The 12,458-nt window shown below is 44.7% G+C and overlaps 1 protein-coding gene across 2 annotated transcripts in view; it reads left to right on the forward strand.

The window, feature by feature from the left end:
• LOC135107428 (hemicentin-2-like) overlaps positions 1–12,458 on the forward strand; it is a 194,722-nt gene that overhangs the window by 44,738 nt on the left and 137,526 nt on the right. For both annotated transcript variants that reach the window (XM_064017280.1, XM_064017282.1), the window contains exon 2: positions 8,946–9,026. The gene's annotated coding sequence lies outside the window, so the exon portion shown is untranslated. The remainder of the gene's footprint in view (positions 1–8,945; positions 9,027–12,458) is intronic.

The following is a 12,458-nucleotide window of genomic DNA, read 5'->3' on the forward strand; positions in this document are numbered from 1 at the left end:
AATCCTGACGACGACTGAATATCTAATGGACAACCCTGGCAACGGCCAAATCTCCCCTGGCCAATCCTGACGACGACTGAATATCTAATGGACAACCCTGGCAACGGCCAAATCTCCCCTGGCCAATCCTTACGACGACCGAATCTCTAATGGACAACCCTGGCAACGGCCAAATCTCCCCTGGCCAATCCTTACGACGACCGAATCTCTAATGGACAACACTGGCATCGGCCAAATCTCCCCTGGCCAGTCCTGATGACGACCAAATCTCTAATGTACAACCCTGGCAACGGCCAAATCTCCCCTGGCCAATCCTGACGATGATGGAATATCTAATGGACAACCCTGGTGACGGCCAAATCTCCCCTGGCCAATCCTGACGACGACTGAATATCTAATGGACAACACTGGCATCGGCCAAATCTCCCCTGGCCAATCCTGACGACGACTGAATTTCTAATGGACAACCCTGGTGACGGCCAAATCTCCCCTGGCCAATCCTGACGACGACTGAATATTTAATGGACAACCCTGGCAACGGCCAAATCTCCCCTGGCCAATCCTGACGACGACTGAATATCTAATGGGCAACCCTGGCGACGGCCAAGTCTCCCCTGGCCAATCCTGATGACGACTGAATATCTAATGGACAACCCTGGTAACGGCCAAATCTCCCCTGGCCAATCCTGACGACGACTGAATTTCTAATGGACAACCCTGGCAACGGCCAAATCTCCCCTGGCCAATCCTGACGACGACTGAATATCTAATGGGCAACCCTGGCGACGGCCAAGTCTCCCCTGGCCAATCCTGACGACGACTGAATATCTAATGGACAACCCTGGTAACGGCCAAATCTCCCCTGGCCAATCCTGACGACGACTGAATATCTAATGGACAACCCTGGCAACGGCCAAATCTCCCCTGGCCAATCCTGACGACGACTGAATATCTAATGGACAACCCTGGCAACGGCCAAATCTCCCCTGGCCAATCCTGAAGACGACTGAATATCTAATGGACAACCCTGGCAACGGCCAAATCTCCCCTGGCCAATCCTGATGACGACTGAATATCTAATGGACAACCCTGGCAACGGCCAAATCTCCCCTGGCCAATCCTGACGACGACTGAATATCTAATGGGCAACCCTGGCGACGGCCAAGTCTCCCCTGGCCAATCCTGACGACGACTGAATATCTAATGGACAACCCTGGTAACGGCCAAATCTCCCCTGGCCAATCCTGACGACGACTGAATATCTAATGGACAACCCTGGCAACGGCCAAATCTCCCCTGGCCAATCCTGACGACGACCGAATCTCTAATGGACAACCCTGGCAACGGCCAAATCTCCCCTGGCCAATCCTTACGACGACCGAATCTCTAATGGACAACACTGGCATCGGCCAAATCTCCCCTGGCCAGTCCTGATGACGACCAAATCTCTAATGGACAACCCTGGCAACGGCCAAATCTCCCCTGGCCAATCCTGACGATGATGGAATATCTAATGGACAACCCTGGTGACGGCCAAATCTCCCCTGTCCAATCCTGACGACGACTGAATATCTAATGGACAACACTGGCATCGGCCAAATCTCCCCTGGCCAATCCTGACGACGACTGAATTTCTAATGGACAACCCTGGTGACGGCCAAATCTCCCCTGGCCAATCCTGACGACGACTGAATATTTAATGGACAACCCTGGCAACGGCCAAATCTCCCCTGGCCAATCCTGACGACGACTGAATATCTAATGGGCAACCCTGGCGACGGCCAAGTCTCCCCTGGCCAATCCTGATGACGACTGAATATCTAATGGACAACCCTGGTAACGGCCAAATCTCCCCTGGCCAATCCTGACGACGACTGAATTTCTAATGGACAACCCTGGCAACGGCCAAATCTCCCCTGGCCAATCCTGACGACGACTGAATATCTAATGGGCAACCCTGGCGACGGCCAAGTCTCCCCTGGCCAATCCTGACGACGACTGAATATCTAATGGACAACCCTGGTAACGGCCAAATCTCCCCTGGCCAATCCTGACGACGACTGAATATCTAATGGACAACCCTGGCAACGGCCAAATCTCCCCTGGCCAATCCTGACGACGACTGAATATCTAATGGACAACCCTGGCAACGGCCAAATCTCCCCTGGCCAATCCTGAAGACGACTGAATATCTAATGGACAACCCTGGCAACGGCCAAATCTCCCCTGGCCAATCCTGATGACAACTGAATATCTAATGGACAACCCTGGCAACGGCCAAATCTCCCCTGGCCAATCCTGACGACGACTGAATTTCTAATGGACAACCCTGGCGACGGCCAAATCTCCCCTGGCCAATCCTGACGACGACTGAATATCTAATGGACAACCCTGGCGACGGCCAAATCTTCCCTGGCCAATCCTGATGACAACTGAATCTCTAATGGACAACCCTGGTGACGGCCAAATCTTCCCTGGCCAATCCTGACGACGACTGAATATCTAATGGACAACCCTGGCAACGGCCAAATCTCCCCTGGCCAATCCTGATGACGACTGAATCTCTAATGGACAACCCTGGCAACGGCCAAATCTCCCCTGGCCAATCCTGGCGACGACTGAATATCTAATGGACAACCCTGGCAAAGGCCAAATATAGCCTTGGCCGATCTTGATGATGACTGAATTTCTAATGGACAACCCTGGCAATGGCCAAATCTCCCCTGGCCAATCCTGACGATGACTGAATGTCTAATGGACAACCCTGGCAACGGCCAAATCTCCCCTGGCCAATCCTGACGACGACTGAATATCTAATGGACAACCCTGGCAACGGCCAAATCTCCCCTGACCAATCCTGACGAGGACTGAATATCTAATGGACAACCCTGGCGACGGCCAAATCTCCCCTGGCCAATTCTGATGATAACTGAATCTCTAATGGACAACCCTGGCAACGGCCAAATCTCCCCTGGCCAATCCTGATGACCGAATATCTAATGGACAACCCTGGCAACGGCCAAATCTCCCCTGGCCAATCCTGACGACGACCGAATCTTTAATAGACAACCCTGGCAACGGCCAAATCTCCCCTGGCCAATCCTTACGACGACCGAATCTCTAATGGACAACCCTGGCATCGGCCAAATCTCCCCTGGCCAGTCCTGATGACGACCAAATCTCTAATGGACAACCCTGGCAACGGCCAAATCTCCCATGGCCAATCCTGACGATGATGGAATATCTAATGGACAACCCTGGCAACGGCCAAATCTCCCCTGGCCAATCCTGATGACGACCAAATCTCTAATGGACAACCCTGGCAACGGCCAAATCTCCCCTGGCCAATCCTGATGACGACTGAATATCTAATGGACAACCTTGGCAACGGCCAAATCTCCCCTGGCCAATCCTGATGACGACCAAATCTCTAATGGACAACTCTGGCAACGGCCAAATCTCCCCTAGCCAATCCTGACGACGACTGAATATCTAATGGACAACCCTGGCGACGGCCAAATCTCCCCTGGCCAATCCTGACGACGACTGAATATCTAATGGACAACCCTAGCAACGGCCAAATCTCCCCTGGCCAATTCTAATGATAACTGAATCTCTAATGGACAACCCTGGCAACGGCCAAATCTCCCCTGGCCAATCCTGATGACCGAATATCTAATGGACAACCCTGGCAACGGCCAAATCTCCCCTGGCCAATCCTGACGACGACCGAATCTTTAATAGACAACCCTGGCAACGGCCAAATCTCCCCTGGCCAATCCTTACGACGACCGAATCTCTAATGGACAACCCTGGCATCGGCCAAATCTCCCCTGGCCAATCCTGACGACGACTGAATATCTAATGGACAACCCTGGCGACGGCCAAATCTCCTCTGGCCAATCCTGACGACGACTGAATCTCTAATGGACAACCCTGGCAACGGCCAAATCTCCCCTGGCCAATCCTGACGACGACTGAATATCTAATGGACAACCCTGGCGACGGCCAAGTCTCCCCTGGCCAATCCTGATGACAACTGAATCTCTAATGGACAACCCTGGCAACGGCCAAATCTCCCGTGGCCAGTCCTGATGACGACCAAATCTCTAATGGACAACCCTGGCAACGGCCAAATCTCCCCTGGCCAATCCTGATGACGACTGAATATCTAATGGACAACCTTGGCAACGGCCAAATCTCCCCTGGCCAATCCTGACGATGATGGAATATCTAATGGACAACCCTGGCAACGGCCAAATCTCCCCTGGCCAATCCTGATGACGACTGAATATCTAATGGACAACCTTGGCAACGGCCAAATCTCCTCTGGCCAATCCTGACGATGATGGAATATCTAATGGACAACCCTGGCAACGGCCAAATCTCCCCTGGCCAGTCCTGATGACGACCAAATCTCTAATGGACAACTCTGGCAACGGCCAAATCTCCCCTAGCCAATCCTGACGACGACTGAATATCTAATGGACAACCCTGGCGACGGCCAAATCTCCCCTGGCCAATCCTGACGACGACTGAATATCTAATGGACAACCCTAGCAACGGCCAAATCTCCCCTGGCCAATCCTGATGACGACTGAATCTCTAATGGACAACCCTGGCAACGGCCAAATCTCCCCTGGCCAATCCTGACGACGATTGAATCTCTAATGGACAACCCTGGCAATGGCCAAATCTCCCCTGGCCAATTGTGACGACGACCGAATCTTTAATGGACAACCCTGGCAACGGCCAAATCTCCCCTGGCCAATCCTGACGACGACTGAATCTCTAATGGACAACCCTGACGATGGCCAAATCTCCCCTGTCCAATCTTGACGACGACTGAACCTCTCCTGGCCAATCCTGACGACGACCGAATATCCCCTGGCCAATCCTGACGACGGCCGAATCTCCCCTGGCCAAATCTTCCAGTTCTTTCTTCTTATATCTCTTTTTATGTTTATTATTTATTTATAAATTTATTTATTTATTTGTTTATTTATTTGTCTCTTCGTTTATACAGTAATCGTATATTAATTAATAGTTTTGTAAAATAATTTTGCATAGTATTCGTATAATTTCGTGATGTATAGTAATGACATTAATTTTGAGCAGCAGTCTTCTATAGTAATCGTAATTGTCAAATAATTTTATGACGAAATTTCGTTCAGTAATCATATAATAATAATGCAGCATGTAATATTATCCCAGTAATGTTATATAGAATGGCACACTATTTGTTAATACAATAAGCTAGAAAGAGCAACATATATTATTGATTGTCAAATTTCAACATCTATTTTCCATAATAAAATACTACACATTCAACAACAATAAAAAAAAAATAACCACATACTAAACAATAATGCACACATTCTTCAGCACATTCAGTGTGAAGGTGAAGAGAGACTCATAACACCTTAGTCACTTTCTTAGCCTCCATCCCCATTAAAGATAATAATAACATTGATAACAACAACAACAACAACAACAACAACAACAACAACAACAACAACAGCAATAAAGTGTGTGCTTAGATGAAACAATTTTAACCTGCAACTGAATATGTATTTCAGAAGAGTAAACTATTCAGTGTTTAATTTGCCTTCTTTATTTCTTCAGGCGTGATCTCGATAAGCGTATGTGCTGTTCTTTTTACAAGCTGGAGCTCAGTATTCTCTGTTGTCGTCGAAGGTCACTCGGTGCTCGATGCTTCCTTGTCCTGCACTTTGAGAAAGATCATGACTAATAAAAAGAGATATATTGCATTAAATCGGAGGTGTCGCTGGACGAACATAGCAAACTTTACACTATACGCTGAGCACTAATAGAAAAATATTTGTGCCTTTTAAGCCTTTTTATGTATATTGTTGTGATCATCAATAAAACAACGTATGTTACTTTATTAGTTGACTGGTGATCGGAAAGACTAAGTATGTTTGCATTGTCACCACAGGATGCGAGACACGTCCAGCCTGATTTCCAATATTCGCTGTTCACATTGATGGCTCCGTGATTCTGTACTTACGACTCAGAGGGCGATTGGCTGTTCAGGGCGGAGCTATAATGTGAAAATTACTTCTTGTCAATATCCTCTCTCTCTCTCTCTCTCTCTCTCTCTCTCTCTCTCTCTCTCTCTCTCTCGTCTGTCCGTCGGTCTGTGTGTGTAGCGGGCCTCGCGTTCACGCACAGCCTCACTGAAATACACGCCCCGTGTATTTCCATCCTCTGTCCATCCTCACGCTCACTCATTCAGCTGCTGTTTGTAATTATTATGTATCCACATAATTCATACATATGATTTGTAATCAAAGTTGTTTGCGTTGGAGTCATCAGGTCCATATTGTTTTCACTCTCACCCCGCAATTGCGTAAATCAGATTTTGTATTTGCAATTACGGCTAAATTTTTATACGTGTATATATATTTCGTTTTGTAATTTTTTGTGGGAAAAGAGCAAATAAAGCTTTAGATGGTCCGTTGCCTTCTATATCAAAATTGTGTTTATTGAAATAAAGACAGTCGCTTTGGTGACGGGCGATCACGCTGTTGACTCGGTGGTTCTCTATCATTCTTAACACTCTCACTTGTTATGTAGAGCTGACTGCCTGGACAAGCGTAGTGCCTCTATCATACTTAATGATACCAAACTTACTGATATCCAAGACATCTAAGCCTGATAGATGGAATTACTTGACCGCCTATTTCTGAAATTCAAACTTTTCTACGAAAACAGAATTCATACCTAACAAACAACCAGGGCTCTATAATGATGCCCCGAAATCTCTCTATTATCGATTTACATAAGGATGAACAGAGAATTAAAATCCTCCCATAAGTGCTTTCTATAAATTTCGGAAAAGGTGTTCCTATTCAAACTAAACATCTAGAATTTCTATCTGTCAGAAAACAAATGATATGGGTAAATAACCTAAGAGAAGGTGTTGATAAAAGAGATGCCCAACCTTTCTTAAAACTGAGACGAATCCAAATGAAAAATGAAATTATATAGATAATGCAATTAATGCAAACGGTTGTATACCATCTAGTCAGAAGTAGAAAATGAAGGTTCCAAGTGGAGAAACGTATGAAAGTAAAGATATATGAATACTGTTTCGTTAGCTTCATATTTACTATTTAGGTTATTACATAAGAAAGAAACAGATCAATCTTAGTTGTCTTTCCATTCCTGAAAAAAAAAAAGAGAAAAAGAGACTCAAATGATACTATGCATTTTAGATTAAGTGAAAACTTAGCATAACCAGCACTCACTACAGACCCAGACCATTAATGTAAAATCAGTGTTAGATACGGCACACAGTAGATGGAGTCGTTATTGTGTACTAAATCTTATCAACTCCCGCACTGTCTGACTATTGCAGTTTGGTGTTCTCGCAGCTTAAGAAGTGCAACACGTCAGTACAAGCCGGGACACTAATGGAAATCCACACACATGAAAGCAGTCATTTGGTTAGCCAAACATCACCAGCTTGTTATAAAAATAGTATAAAAGATTTGTCACGTTCGCCACTTAGCATTCACGTGTCATCCAATCATAGATCTGCTGAATTGAGTGATCTACTGAAAAAATAGTGCAGCTGTGAGACAAGACTGTTTTTTGCTACCTGGTCTTCTTATGCTCCTAACGTCGTCCTCCTTCAGATCATTATTACAATGTTATCATCATTACTTCGTGTCATTGTGTGTGTGTGTGTGTGTGTGTGTGTGTGTGTGTGTGTGTGTGTGTGTGTGTGTGTGTGTGTGTGTGCTTTCCTTGTTAAGCATGTACGTGCATGTCGTGGAGGAGCGTTATGAGCTCTCGCCAGCTGTCCTGCAGCGTAACATAATAACCTCGTCCTGACACAGCCTGGAGTGTCGCCCCCTCACAGCTGACAGCCACTGCGAGGCGGCGAGACAGCACTGAACGTACGTATTCTCTCTCTTTCATATCCTCTCTCTTCCTTAATGGCCAACAAGACGCGCTTGGACAAAGGAGGTGTAGTTTTTCATCAGTTTGATTTTTTTTTATTGTCTCTGTTTATTTTCTCATACGTGTTTACATATTAAACCACTCCAGTCTGTCTTCATGGCTGTTTATCATCTGACTGGTGAATGTTACTCCTTTTTTTTTAATAAGTAGTATCCACGTATTGTGTCTGTGTGTATATTGTTTTAACTATCTTTGTGTGTCTGTCTTTCACTCTGCCTGTTTCCGTGCGTACCGTCCCTGTGACTCGTGAATAGTCTTCTGTTTGCTTTTAGGAACGTCCACTTAATGTCTCTGTCTGTCTATCTTTTCTTATATGTATGTACTTATCTATCATTCTGTCTGCTTCTGCGTATATGTATTGTGTCTTTCACTAGTAAAGTTCTTTGTTTTCTTTTAGGAACGCAGACATTACGGATACCTGTTACCGTGGATGTGGCGTTAAGGAGAACCAATTTGTATTGTTACGTGAACAGATACTTGTGCGTTAAATTATGTTAACGTGGGAATGTCTTTTAGTAATCTTTGATGTATTATAATTACGTAAAGTTAATACTCCTTCACAGATTACCTGACCAGAAGATTGCTTGCTCGTGCGACTCATTTCAATATGTGTAGCGTTTCCCTTGATCTCTGCGTTGAGTTATTAGTAGTGCTGGGAAGGGACAACAGCTGCGTTGGGCTTCAGCATCATGACTGTAATTGAGTAGGTCTCGGGCGACTGTCAAGGAGCTGCCTGGTGTGTGTGTGTGTGTGTGTGTGTGTGTGTGTGTGTGTGTGTGTGTGTGTATGTAAGAGAGAGAGAGAGAGAGAGAGAGAGAGAGAGAGAGAGAGAGAGAGAGAGAGAGAGAGAGAGAGAGAGAGAGAGAGAGATTCTTTATTGTACTACATCTGTCATCAAGGTAATGAAGAGAGAAGGAAGTAAAATGTGACATCTCAACCCCTCTTCGTTGCAGCCCAGCTTGCCGAGCTAGGGACTGGTGCACGTGTGTCTCCCGCCGTCATCTCCTGCCCGGACCTCATTCATCTTTGTGCAGGTTAGTGGTGTGTTGTCTTGTGTGTTACTTGGGCCAGTAAATGCCGAGGGAACAGCTTCGTGAGGCTCTGTACAGGCCCCTTTCCCCTCACACTGCTCCCAGGTCCTCGCTCTGGATCGATGGTCTCCCTGACGCGCGGCGCCTTGGTCCCTGCAGTCACTGATTACAGGTTCCTTTCTTCCCTTCGTCGAAATATGTTTGATGACTTGAAATTTTGGCCACCCTTTCAGATTTCATCAAGTTAATTGAACATTTGTGCCTCGAGAAGCGGTGGTTTCATTATCCTTCCTGTGGTGCCGCCGTGTGCGTGCGAGTTAGTTTGAGAGTTAAGAATGGCGTGTGTTCTTTGTATTTCTTCAAAATTTGACCAAGTTTTAGAAGTGCACCACGTATGTGACTGGAACCCGGCAGACCTAGCCGAGTGTGTGGCTCCCTCATTAATCCTAGACGTGAATGGTTTGTGTGTCGCGGCTCATTCCAGTGAGATATGGAGGTTGTCTTTGTGTTTCTTTTCTTGCGTCTGTCTCCTTTGTTGTGTGGGAAATTGTATAATGGTAGCAGTGACCGTAATGTCTTCCATGGTAATTAATGATAGCGATAATGTTGGTGATGAAAGAGATTATTATAACAATAGATAATTCAGGTAGTTGTTGATATAAAATTAATTGATATCATTACAGATGTCAGCGAACAAATCAAGTTTTAAACTCTTTCTGTATACAAAGATTACTTGAAATGTATTTGCTCTAAGTTTATTGTAAGTCTACACGAACAACAGAGGAAAGAAAGAGGCTGGACACTACGCTCCTTCCTGCTTGCTTGCCTGGCATCGCCACAACCTTGCCGCTTGACTCCTCAGCAGACGCATTTTTGACTTTCTCGACCAGAGCTTCTTGCTCCTCCTCCTACATGAAATCCCGAAATATTCCTCCACTACCAAACACTATTTTCGCTTCGTTAATTGCCACCTTTGACGTCATTCCTTTTGCATGATTACTTTCTCAGAGGGTTGGTTGGCATTAATCACGCTCTAACTCCTCACTTCTCTCAGGTTCTGCCGTCCCGCTCGACTGTCAACTGGCAGCCTCTCTTCTTCCTGTCTCACTATCGATTCCCCTTCCCCTCTTCCTATCCGCGATTTCCATTCTTCCTTCTCCCTGTGTCTCCTTCCGCATTTTTCTGCATTCGCCTCCTCTTCTTCCTCCGCCTTCATTTCCCTCTCCTTTTGTTCTTTTCCTTATCTCCTTCAATTTACATTCCGCCTTCTCCTCCTCCTCACGCTATCCTCTCCTTTGCCTCTTTCCATTCTTCCTCTATCTCCTTCTCTTCCACCTACTTCCTGCCTCCATTTCTCCTTTGCAATGATTCCCTCGCTTCAGCTTCTTCCTTCCACTCCTTATCTCCCTCCCTTCACCTTCGCCCCTCTTTGGCACACTCTCTCCTCCCTGCCCTGATGTGTTTACCTCCTTGATCACCTCCTCCTCATCCCTCACGGGGCCGATTCATCACTCTCTCTCCCAGACATCGCCTTTCATCATGACCTCTCCTTTTACTCGGCCTACCATATCACACACACACACACACACACACACACACACACACACACACACACACACACACACACACACACACACACACACACTTGAAATAATTTTTTTATATTAATATACGAAATGTTATTCAAGTTTAGATTGGTATTAAATTTTCTTCTTAATTTGGGTTCAAACGTGGTCCTTTGATAACTCCAAGATACCTTTTCTTCATTTTCTGGGAATGGACTAAGTTTATGTTTCTACTGGCTGACGGTTATCGGGGTTCTCAATGTTCTTTTTAATTTTCTATTTATTTCTTCGTATTCTTTTTAGATCATGTACCCTTATGTGTATTCTCAGTACTTTCAAACATATATGCAGGTACACTTAGGTATCACTATGGAATTGTGGGGAAAATATGACAAGGAAACTAAACGAAAATAAAAAAAAATAAATTGAAAATATAAGAATCGGTAAGAAGTGAGACGTTGTGTGAAAGGCGATAAAATATGATCTGAAAATATTTGTAGAATCTCAGGTTTTCTTGACATGAAGTTTGCAAAAAAGTCTAAAACTTTTATAAGTTTAATGATATTGGACACTGCGTAATATTTTTCAGGTACTGTGAAACGTGTGAGGATGTGCAGCAGTATAAGAAAAACTGAGAACACACACACACACACACACACACACACACGCACATACACAGGCAGACAGGTATACGAGTACAAGCACAGTGTGATTAACAGACCACTATATATCTATAAATCGACAGGAAGTTAGACAGAATCAAGCACTAAGACCCAAATATAGGCAAGCCAAACAGACAGCGTCATCGCAACCACTCAGGTGTATTGTTATTAATGTAACTTAAGGAAAAAAATAACTTTCAATACTTCCTAATGGCCTTTCGAAAACTTATCATGGTGAAGATATAACATGTATTGTCAACGTACGTACCAATAAATGCTTGAGGAATGTTAAAGTTTATTGGTTTATTTTTAGTTCTTTGCGTTAGATATGACGATAAATTACCTTTACTTGAGTGTCCCTCGTGAAGGAGGTGCGTGGCAGAGCTCTTCCCCCCTTGTGCTCGTGACCCATCATCGCCTCAAACTTAATGCGCCGCCACACAAATAGTTCACATCATAAAGTCCCCTTCTGACTCTGCCCTCGTGAGGTGACTCGACTCACGGAAGTACGAGTATGGCGAGACATACACTATATATATATATATATATATATATATATATATATATATATATATATATATATATATATATATATATATATATATATATATATATATATATATATATCACACACACACACACACACCTCAGTTATTACAGTTAGAGAGTCCTGTGTGTACAAGGTGAACCTCCACGGCAAAGTAATTCGGGTAATTATAAGTTCGGTCGAGTGGCCGCATGACCACATTATCGATGGAATTTCATATACATAGTGAAGATTCCCGGAAGTGTTCAGTAAAATACCGAGGCCAGAATCTGGAATCTCATCAAAAGAATTGGAAAATGTTTTCTTGCTGTTTTTTGGCATCACGTTCATGGAATTTATTACTGTGCACATATTTTTATAGCCATCTAATTTAATGAGCGAACGTGAATATTACTGAAAGCATTGGTATATCCTTGATTTTCGAATGTTTCTGTTCACTCAGTCGCTGGAACAATAACTTTTTGTTCCCAAAGCGAAAGCTGCACATCAAACCAGTAGCCTTTCAGTGTGCTGCGCGTGTCGCCTGGTGGATCACACATTCCTGAAAGCGACATCTAATGCTGCTCTGTGTGTGTTGCTTTGGTGATTGATTCATCAGTGAAAACTTTTGTGTCAGTAGGAATTATTCCATGTCAGTTTTGGAGAGAATGCTCATAAATTG

Source organism: Scylla paramamosain, chromosome 15, assembly GCF_035594125.1.
Source record: "Scylla paramamosain isolate STU-SP2022 chromosome 15, ASM3559412v1, whole genome shotgun sequence".
In the NCBI taxonomy this organism is placed as follows: domain Eukaryota; kingdom Metazoa; phylum Arthropoda; class Malacostraca; order Decapoda; family Portunidae; genus Scylla; species Scylla paramamosain.